Here is an 11,114-nt window from a genome sequence, read left to right on the forward strand (position 1 = left end):
TTTAAGAAAGAAAGTGAATGGAGGTGTCAAACACATTTTTTAAATGTTTTACTCCATTTAAAACAGGATCTAAAGGGAAAAAGCAGAAAAGGTCTTCAAATACATACGTACATACGTACATGTATATATCATAGATGTCAGCTTTTAATTAAGCTGACTTTTACTATAGAGCTCTTTTTAGAAGTCATTTTAAATATCAAGACATGAACTCAAGTTGTGGCAGACATTTTAACTACCAGACTATAAAATAGGCGAGCCTCCACTGCTACTCTTGTTTGGACTCCAAAGTGAATAGTTTGAGTGTAACTGTTGTAGGTCAGCTATTTGCTCTTTACTTTACTCAAGACATTTTTAAAGCTAGCATGACACTATTATGTGAGCTTTTAATTTGATCTTCCCACTAATTGTTTGGAATAAGAGATCCCTACAAACTTTTATTTTTTTCATCAAAACCTTGCAGAGAAGACACACAAAGATTTTTGCCATCTCTTAACCAGATTGCACAGAGAGAGAGAGAGACCAGGTGCCTGGCTGATAAGAAATTCTTGCCCTTCTTCCAACTTGTCAGGTTCCTACATTTCCCTCTCTTCAGCTTGGAAAAGAGCTGAAAAACAGTGGTGAACTTGCTTACTGTGTCTTAATTGTGGGGCCAAACCATGATACAAAAGAAAATTATCCTTTTTTGTTTCATGGAATCACAAGCAAAACCTTTCCAGTTTTGTAAGATGCAACCCAATGGGCTACATGGGGGAACCAAATTAACATTTCTACTTCTGCAAAAGATACTAGACACTCTGCTCAGCACCTAAGTATTGATCTGGCAATGCTCAAATTGTTCCCATTTACCCCTGCCATCTTTGATCCACTCAATGTGGGGAGGGATCACTTCTTACCAGAACTTCAATGGGTGGTCTCCAGACAAGATGTAATAGCAGACAATCAGCCTGAGTTAGGTCTGTTGGGTTTTTCTTTGCAACTCCTTTAGGGATCCCCTTCACAATCCAAATACACATAACAAGACAAAGACAAACTAAAGGACTTCCAATATAAAGTCTCGGATTTAAAAAATCAAGAGTATTTCTCCAACACAATGTCGCTTATTCACCTTCCAGTTGAGAAGAGATTACCTCAAAGATCTACCTTCTACTTTGGGAGTGTCAACAAGCCCTCAAAAGAGGCCACAAGACCTCTGAAGAGACGAACAAATCAGAAGAAAAGGGGGTACCAGTTGTCCTGAGAAGACTCCCCAGAGACATGTAAGAGTTTAATAATTGCAAGATCACTGAATGAGAAAATGGGAGGAATTCTCAAACCTCAAATCTATTTCCTCAAGGGGTATTGGGCAAGGGTATTTAACGAGATTATGGAGGGTGAGGAGCTGGAAAATTGGGATCATCAATTGGTCAGGATAAGGGGATGAAATAATCAGGATGTAAAAACTGCATCCTTCCATGAGTCAACTTCCTACTGGGCCCTTTTCACCTGAGTGCTAAAGCTGGCATCCATAGTTTTGTTGGTATGCAGAACCTAAAAGATAAGTTCTTAGATTTGTATCTATAGAACAAAGAATCTATAGAACAAAGAATCTTGTGACAAGGCCCACATTGTTCTCAGGTGATAAGCAGCGACCAGCTATAAGGTGTGGGCCAAAGGGTAAGCTGGCTTAATGATGACTGCCGATTGTGCAACAAGACTAGTTGAATTTTACTTTTCTCCTTAGTTGATTTCATAAAGTTTTCTTGGGGAGAGTTTGACTTTTTGCTTACTCTTAATTACCAAATTCTTAATCTTTACATGTGCATATAGTTGAAATGATCTTAACATACACATCTTAGATAGGATCTAGCTCCATTAAATATACTCTGTGCTATGGTTTGAATGTTTGTACCCTCCAAAGCTAATGTTGAAATTTAATTGCTATAGTAACAACATAAAGAGGTGAGATATTTAAGAGGATGATTAAGACATGAGGCCTCTGTGCTCATGAATAGATTAACACACTTACACAAGTGTTAATTTGTTACAAAAAGAGGCAAATTTGACCTCCTTTTCTCTCTCTGTCACTCTCTCATTCTCTCTCTCTCTGTCTTGCTCTCCTTCTAGCCTTCTACCACGTGCTTATGCTGCAGAAAGGCTTTTATTAGATGCTGACACATTGATATCAAACTTTCCAACCTCCAGAACTATGCGCTAATAAATTTCTGTTCATTATATATTACTCAGTCTCAGGTATTCTATTATAGCAGCGCAAAACAGACTAAGATACTCTGGAATATTTTATGTAATATTGCCATGGTACATGTGGTAAAAATTTGGTTGGTCTTAATTGAACAGGTAAAATTGAAATCGCCTAAACATTTTCTGTGATTTTTACATGATAAGGAAATACTGATAAAGTTAAGGAAACTTTACATTTCTAGTAGTAAGATTTACTTATTCACATTGTGGATTGGCTGCTCTCCTTCTAACCTGAATATTTCCTGTCCTCATGACAATATATTTGTTTTTTGCTGACAATTCTATTGTATTCTACGTTGCAATAAGAGTTCTGTGTGCTAGAGCAATGATTGCTGCTTCAGCCCCCACCTCCCCTCCCCCCGGCCTTGAAGTGAGGAATCATTTCTTGTTTGGAATGAGAATTGAAAATAGATTGCCAATTTTGTGGTTTTATCTCATTTCTTAACATTAAATTTCCTTTTGGGAGCAACACCTCTAGGGTTAAGTTTTAACCCCTCTCTGTTCAAATTAATGAATGATAGAGTCATTATAATCTTCAACTTACACAGGAATAAATAGATATTTTCAAGAAAATAATGTTTTTCTAAGGCAAAACAACAAGAGTATGATAGATTTGCAACCCAATAATCCTATTCTGAGTCTGGTTCTTTTTCGACTATAAAAAATATGACCCTGTGTAGCTTCCACACATTATTATTGAACACTGGGAACAAAACAGATCCTCCTCCTTAAAGACTTAAAGTCAACTAAGTTCCTGGGATTAATGTTTCTCCTATTCAGAGGAAATTAAAGAATCCCTTAGCTTCAGGCCCAGTGATTTCTTCTGATTTGCTTTTGAATATGATACTTACTTTAGTGGTCTAAGGACTTGTTTTTTGAGACCAAACCTTTGAGTCTTACCCTAGTTTTAGATAAAACTAGAGCACTTACATTTATTAATCACTTTAGCATTCAATATACTGTGTTGAGGTAAATATTATGCAGCTAATTATAATATATAACAAGATATAAAGCAAGGAAGAGGTATAAAAGTATTATTAACTTCAAATGTATAAGCTGTCTCAATATTCACTAGTTCTTAAAATTCCTTAATTCCTTCTAAACTGCTTTGGTACTATGCTCCTGCCACTTACACAATCATTGAATGAACATTAGAGTAATTAGAATTCTGGCCTTGAAAGCCAGAACCCACTACATAGGAAATGAAAGATACCACTCATACTCTTTAAACACCCGTTTTCTATCTCCACATCAAAACTACTGGCCCTTTTAGTACAGCTTTCTCTTTCATACTTCCCTGCCTGATATCTGCTGCAACATAATGATTGTCTAGTTTTGCTTCTCTGGAGTGAAATACCTTGCAATTCTGAAACTTTATCCCAGTTCTAAACTTGTGTCCTGCTTGTATGTCCACTAGGTGATACTTGTTTCCTTGTTTGTTTGTTCTTGTATCCAGATTAATCCATGTAGGTCTAACTTACACAATTTTTTCACATGTGTTCAATTACGTAATGATATTACCAATTTATTAATATATCCTAGTACAGTTCAAATAACACAGATCAAGCATTTGTCATTCATTTAATATCAATCAGTGATTTTCCTTTGTATTCAAAGTAAAAATGTCCAAAATTATGCTAAGGTGTTTGCAGAAATATCATGATTAAAATCATCAACTGCTATGACAATATTTTTAAAAAATTTAAGACCGATAAAATCATAAAGGAAATAAATTCTTAAAATTAGCATATGACGCAAGTCTATTATCTGTACAGTCACATCTATTTTGTGAAATTCTTTAAAAGATATCTTAGAGTTTCTCTATTCATGATATAAAGAAAACAAAGAGAAAAATCCATATTCACACTTAAAATATATGCAGTGACCTCATTTTTATTTCTGGGTTTTCTGCTGGTTCTGTGTGTCACGTCTCTTAACTCCTTATGCCTCTTGTGGTATTTGTAAAATAAGAAAAATGACCACCTTCTACATCACGGTATAAGAGGATTAATCAAATGTGTAAGACAAAATTTTAGGTTTCTAGAAAACATACCAAGGAAAGGCACATTTTATAAGAGAATTTTTTGACAAGTGCCATTTCCTGTGGAATTACAGAGAGACTCTATTATTGAAAATGTAGCATGTTTAAGAAAATGTGTAAGATACAGCTACTTTTTAAAAGGTTTTTTAATGTGTTTTGATTTTATATGAATTGTTAATATTTGCAAGCTGGAAGTTTTAAAACAACTCTGTTTTTGCTTTATCAGTGTTACTCAAAGTCATTCAAAAGGAGACAGTGCTATCTGAAGGACTGAATACATGAGTGAATTAATACAAAATGATGAAACTGACTGAGCAATAGAGTCTGAGAGCTAATGGAAGAGTGGTGGTTGACGCTGAACTTTTCTCCGATGACCCACTGTGTTGAAGGTGTGCTTTACAAAAAAAAGGCTATAGTAACACTGAAAATGTCCATGAGACTCAAACTGTAAGCACCTCTATTATGGGATATTGTGAGGAGAATGAGGCCACCACACACTTCAAAGATGATTGCCAACCATTTTTTAAACTGTGAAAACTGAGAAATTAAACTTTAGCAGAGACAAAAGCCACCAAATGCACCAAGGAAGACGGTGAAACCTCAACATCGGTGGTGGAGTCTCTAAGACATTTGAAGTGATGGAAAAAGAACTAAATTATCTTCAATCTAAAAAGCTAAATGTATTTTCATTTTGCTGTTTAATTTATAGTCACATACTGGTAAGTTCCTGGGACATTTATAGTGCATTTGTAATTTTTTTAACTGTAAAAATATGAGTGGAAAATTACCGTAGAATTGTGGAGTTATACCATCAATATAAGAAACCATAGTCTATACTTGACACATTCAAAGAAATGCAGAAACAAAACCTACAGATTGAATATTTAATGACAGAACTATGGATTTAGTATTTATTTATTTATTCAGGAAACTTGAATGTGCCTCTTACCATGTGTCAGGAAAAAAACTAGGTCTGTGGGATTCTTCAATGAGTTACAGTTTTAGAAGAAAAGGCCAGTGGAAGGCAAATAACTATAAGACTGTGGTATTTACCATAATAGATATATGTTATTAGTGTTATGAAAAAGGTAATAGTTTGCCATGAAACTTTAAGAAGTACTCAAAGGTTAAAAACACCTGCAACGTTTGATATTCTTTGATGGTAGAATGCAAGTAACCATAGGGATAAGATTAGAGAAGCAGAATGGACTCTTGATGTACCTAGTACATTAACCCTGCTAGGGTTAAATGGGGGTTGTTACATGCTCAAATTTGCATTTTATAATGATCATAGTGACTAACCAGTAGGGTGGACCGAAGATAAGAGGCTTGGTAAGAAACCTGCATTATTTTTCTATTGTTGCTGTAATATATATATATGTATATATACATACATACACACACACATACATACATACATACATATATGTAAATTGATCAACCAATTTGGAGGTTTAAAACAACATAAATGTATTATCTTACAGTTTGGGAGATCAGAAGATTAATACCAGTTCCGATGAGTCAAAGTCAAGGTGTCGGCACCTTCTTGGCATCTCTTAAAGGAGACTCCATTTCCTTGCCTTTCTTAGCTTCTAGTGACTAAATTTCCTGGGCATACATTTCTTATGGATTTTTATAGTATACCCAGATATTCAAGGATTATTTTCCCATATCAAAAATTTACTAAAAGTTATATAAATATTGCCTGAATAAATGAATACAAAATTCACAATTCTGACCATTAAGTACTCAATATATAGATTTTGTTTCTTTTAACAGGAGAGGACATAGAGAAATAGGAATGCTTTTACATTGTGGGTAAGAGTGTAACTTAGTTCAATCATTGTGGAAGACAGTGTGGCAACTCCTCAAGGATCTAGAACCAGAAATACCATTTGACCCAGCAATCCCATTACTGGGTATATACCCAAAGGATTATAAATCATTCTACTATAAAGACACATGCACACGTATGTTTATTGCAGCATTGTTCACAATAACAAAGACTTGGAACCAACCCAAGTGCCCATCAATGATAGACTGGATAAAGAAAATCTGGCACATATACACCATGGAATACTACGCAGCCATAGAAAGGATGAGTTCATGGCCTTTGCAGGGACGTGGATGAAGCTGGAAACCATCATTCTCAGCAAACTAACACAGGAATAGAAAATCTAACACCACATGTTCTCACTCATAAGTGGGAGTGGAACAATGAAAACACATGGACACAGGGAGGGGAACATAACACATTGGGGCCTATTGGGGTTTGGGGGCTATGGGAGGGGTAGCATTAGGAGAAATACCTAATGTAGATGATGGGTTGATGGGTGCAGCAAACTACCATGGCATGTGTATACCTATGTAACAAACCTGCACGTTCTGCACATGTATTCCAGAACTTAAAGTAGAATAATAATAATAATAATAATAATAAAACAGATGGAATCTGTATTTTCTTGCTTGTTGTTCCCTTCATTTATCCTCAAAGTGCATCACTCCCATGTCTGCTGATATCACATTCTTCTGTTCTTTGTTAATTCTCCCTCTGCATTTCTTTTATAAGGATATTTGTAATTATATTTACAGTATACCCAGAAAGTCCGGCATAATTTCCCCTTTCAGAATTTTTAAATTAGCTTGTCTGCAAAATCCATTTTGCCATGAAGTAACACACACGGGTTCCAGGGATAAGAACTTAAATATATTTTGGGAACGTTATTTAGCCTGCCAAAGAGAATATGTTCAATTATACAGAACCTTTTCACATATCTCACTACAACCACACATACAAACAACCCTCCCCTCCCCAAGAAACATGCAAAAACAAACAAAAAACCCACCAGGAAAAATGCTTGCACTAAATGCATGGCAATGATGGATTTGGTGAGTAATTGGTTTTGTAAAGTATAGAAAATGTAAAGTTAGAGATGAAATCCAGATTTATGCCTGATGTAGTAAAATGCATGGTGGTGCAACTAGCCAAAATGGGGAACTGTACTCATAAATGGAACTAGAATGTCTATAAACAAGTCTATAGTACAACTAAGAATTTAGTCAAATTCTCTGTATGCTGATACATGATTGTTTCTTTTAAAAACTTCTTCTGCAATAAATGTATATTGAATGATCAATGCCACTTTGAAAGTTATATTCCATACCAATATAATGATGGAGAAAGTATTTCTTCCTGCTCTGTCTCTATGGAATAGAATTATTATGTTCTAAAGAGAATAGGGATTAAATTCACATCAATGTGTTTCAATTATGTGAATGTTCTCATTGCTAGTACACTTTTGAAACATTAAATATGCAGGTTGTAGATTTTTAGTAACTATTATAGGTAATTTATGATCATTATTTAAAATTCAAATGTGCTGCTTCTTCAATTTTATAAAAAGTCAAAGCCCAAAAATGAAAGTGATAGCATATCAAATAAAATCTAATCATTCTACTACAGAAAACCAATCATCTCGAATTTAATGTGAATTATAATGAACTCAGTCAATCCCCCACAAACATTTTTATTTCATATTTTAGTCTGATACAAATATCAAAGATGTATACCTTAAATTTATAAGCAATTGGATGCTAGAGCTTTGCGTCTTAAAAAGTGATCACTTTAAAGCAAAAGCCCTAGACAAAACTACTAGTTATTTTTCCCTCTGAATATAGAAACCAAATATTTTGTGTGTGTGTGTGTGTGTGTGTGTGAATCACTTAATAGGAGCCATTTACAGATATGTGTTTTTGTCTTTTTATAGTATTTTAATTTACAGAGAGATTCATTTGAGTTTTCTTATATTCTTGTCTTATCATTTTTGTAGACTTTATTGTTTAGGAAAGAAAATAATCTTCATAATTTCAAATACACTGGAAAATCCAAATGAAGAATGCAGGAATAAAAAAACTCCATTTTTCTTTGCCTATCAGAATCTCCCTATTTCTTACCTGTTTGCATAATACTGAACTAAATTTGTGTTGAGTTATATGGATCCAATAATTCGAAATAGCTAACTTCAGCCCCATTTTATAGATTGAATTAAGACATGTAGTTTATTCCAGTTGACAATAGAGAAGGATATTTGAAACCAGCAACTACTGAAATGAAATGGCAAACATTCAACTACTTTTTTAACAGAAATATTTTAAGCTGTAATTTGGCACTCCTAATAGATTTGTCTGTCCTGTTCTCATATTGAGTTCACTAGTCTCATGCCTTTTGATTATTATTTTTATTTGTGATATATCAAAATACAAAAGGTGTAAAATATAAATAATCCAGCTACTTACATCTGTTATTTAAGAAATTTCAAATACTTGTCACAGAAGAAAAGACAGAAAAAAATCTTACCAACATAGAAATAAACACTATGCTGAAATTGCATATTTCTAGGCATGATTTCTTAGCAAATCACATAAAACATAAATATAAATTTATAGAAATATATATTTATGCATAAATATATATTTATAGAAAACTGCTTTTCTCCCTCAATATGTTTAACTTTGCTTATTTCCCTTTGAAAATTAGGAAATTAATATTTCAACTTATTATTTGTTCTCCCTTAATTTTGTCAAGAGTGCACCTTTTACTCAATTAATAAGATATTTGGTTTATCTATATAGTATGTAGCCAATTTTTGATCTGAAATGATTTCAAAACAATTCTGCAAAGAGATAAGTTACATGTAACAGTGGCTATACCTTTGTCTAGGCCATAGTGAATTCTCAACAGTGAAGTCATGCAGATATAGCTTCACTTTTGTCAGACTGTGAAATTCTCTATTTTATACTTGTCTCAATTATACCAGCATTAAACTTGCCCAAGAAATCAATTATTCTCACAATCAAAAAATAAAATGTTTAGTAGAAACCTTAGCATCAGATAAACTCAGATGCAGAAGCTGGCTTTGCCACAGGTGATCTGTTTAAGCTTTGGTGCATTACCTAATTTCTCCAGTTCTTACCTTTATCATTTGTAAAAATGTCCTTCTTTATTCATTCAGTACATACAAATTGAACAAATCATATGTTCCATGTCTGTACCTGGGACTAAAGATAGAGTAGTAAAAAAGACTTATAGCCTTTCAAGAGAATAGACATTAACACATAATTATACAAATAAGGATTTAAATTTAATAGAAATAAATACTATGAAAGACAACGTAATGAATAAGAATCGAGTGTGGCTGACATGGCAATTGATCTAAGTGGAGAGAGGACTGTAGGGGAGGATAGAGAATTCTTTCTAGAGGAAGTGACTTTCAAGGTGAGATTTGAAGACCAGGAAAAGAAGAGGAAAAGGAAAGAGATTCTTAGCATAAGCAAAGAATTTGCAATTGGAAGGAACTTAATAGCATACAAAAAACACTGAAAGAAGATGACTGTTTTAGAGAAAGAGTAGAGTTTCAGATGAGGCTCAAGACATCAACAGGGACCACATGTATCTGTTACAGAGCTTAATCTTCATTCTAACGTCAATGAGAAGTCTTTGGTGGGTTTGAGGCAGGAGCAAGAAAAAAATTAAACTTAAAAATCTCATATGCCTCAATGAGAATGCATGTAAAGCATTTTCCCATAAATAAAAATTCCAAGGTCTTTATTAGCATGCTCATTTATGGCTGAAAAATTGATTTCTTCTTCAACTCCACAGACGCAATTTCTTTTGATTTGAAAGAAAAACAAAAGAAAGAAAGAAAAAGAAATACTACTCAAGGCAAGCAAGGCCAATGTTTTTGTTCCAAATTTCATAGATAAAATAAATTAAGAGGTGACTGAGATCTTAAAATGTGCCGTATGACACAAAACTAGTATGTGGTAGCTCTGGGTCTAGAACGCAAGCAAAATTTAAGAGATTCTATAGTAGGGAGAGGATAAAGCAAATAAAACTCTATTCTTAACAACGTTGAGCAACAATTCTGTGCAGAATGCTTTAAATATATTATTTTATTTATTTTCATAATAGTTTTGAAAAGTAAGTACAAACATGTCCATTTTCTGTATGAGAAAAAGGAGTGAAGAGATTAAATTTTATTCTCATGAGAGTATTTGAACCTGATCTTCTGGTTTCTGTTTTATTGAACCTGTCATTGCAGTCTTCTTTTCTAAGGATGATGAAAAAAGCCTGTGGTTAAGACACAAACTACAAAAATTGCTTTCTTCATCCTGGATTTCAGGAGAAGGGGAGAGAGATAATAAAAACTTGCTTTAAACCAGAGATAAACTCCTATTCCTTTTCCTTAAGTTTCCTTAGGAGAATGCAAGATAGATTATAGAAAGAGAGGTAAATCTTTGTCTAATTTCTTTATTCTTACTATTCCTAGCCTATTTAATCAGGGAATCTTCTTCCTGAAATCAGACTAAAAACAATCAATGAATGGATAAATAAATTTAGAATCTTGCTGAAAACGTTACCTCACTCTCCTTTTATAATTGTTCACCTTTTCATTTTTTTTCTTTTATCTTATTTTGGAATTTTGGCCTACAATTAAGGGCATAACTTAGTTACAGTGTGTATAGTAATGTATGAAATAGTTTAAATCTGTCTCTCAGAAGTCAGACTACCCGAGTTCAAATTGCCACCATCACCAGTTTGGGCATTGTGCCTAACTTTTTTAATCTGTAAAATAGACAGAACCCCTAGTTCACAGGGGGATTGAAATAATTAAATATTGTGTTCTTAGCATGGAATAAGCATGATTATTACAATGTTAGAAATATCGAAATTTTTTCAATATGATTGACAAGTGAAAAGCTCTACATATTTGATGTATATTTCTTGATGAATTTGGGGATAAATAGAACCATGAAATCACCATCACCATCATGG

Source organism: Colobus angolensis, unplaced genomic scaffold (assembly GCF_000951035.1).
Source record: "Colobus angolensis palliatus isolate OR3802 unplaced genomic scaffold, Cang.pa_1.0 Scaffold611, whole genome shotgun sequence".
In the NCBI taxonomy this organism is placed as follows: Eukaryota; Metazoa; Chordata; class Mammalia; order Primates; family Cercopithecidae; genus Colobus; species Colobus angolensis.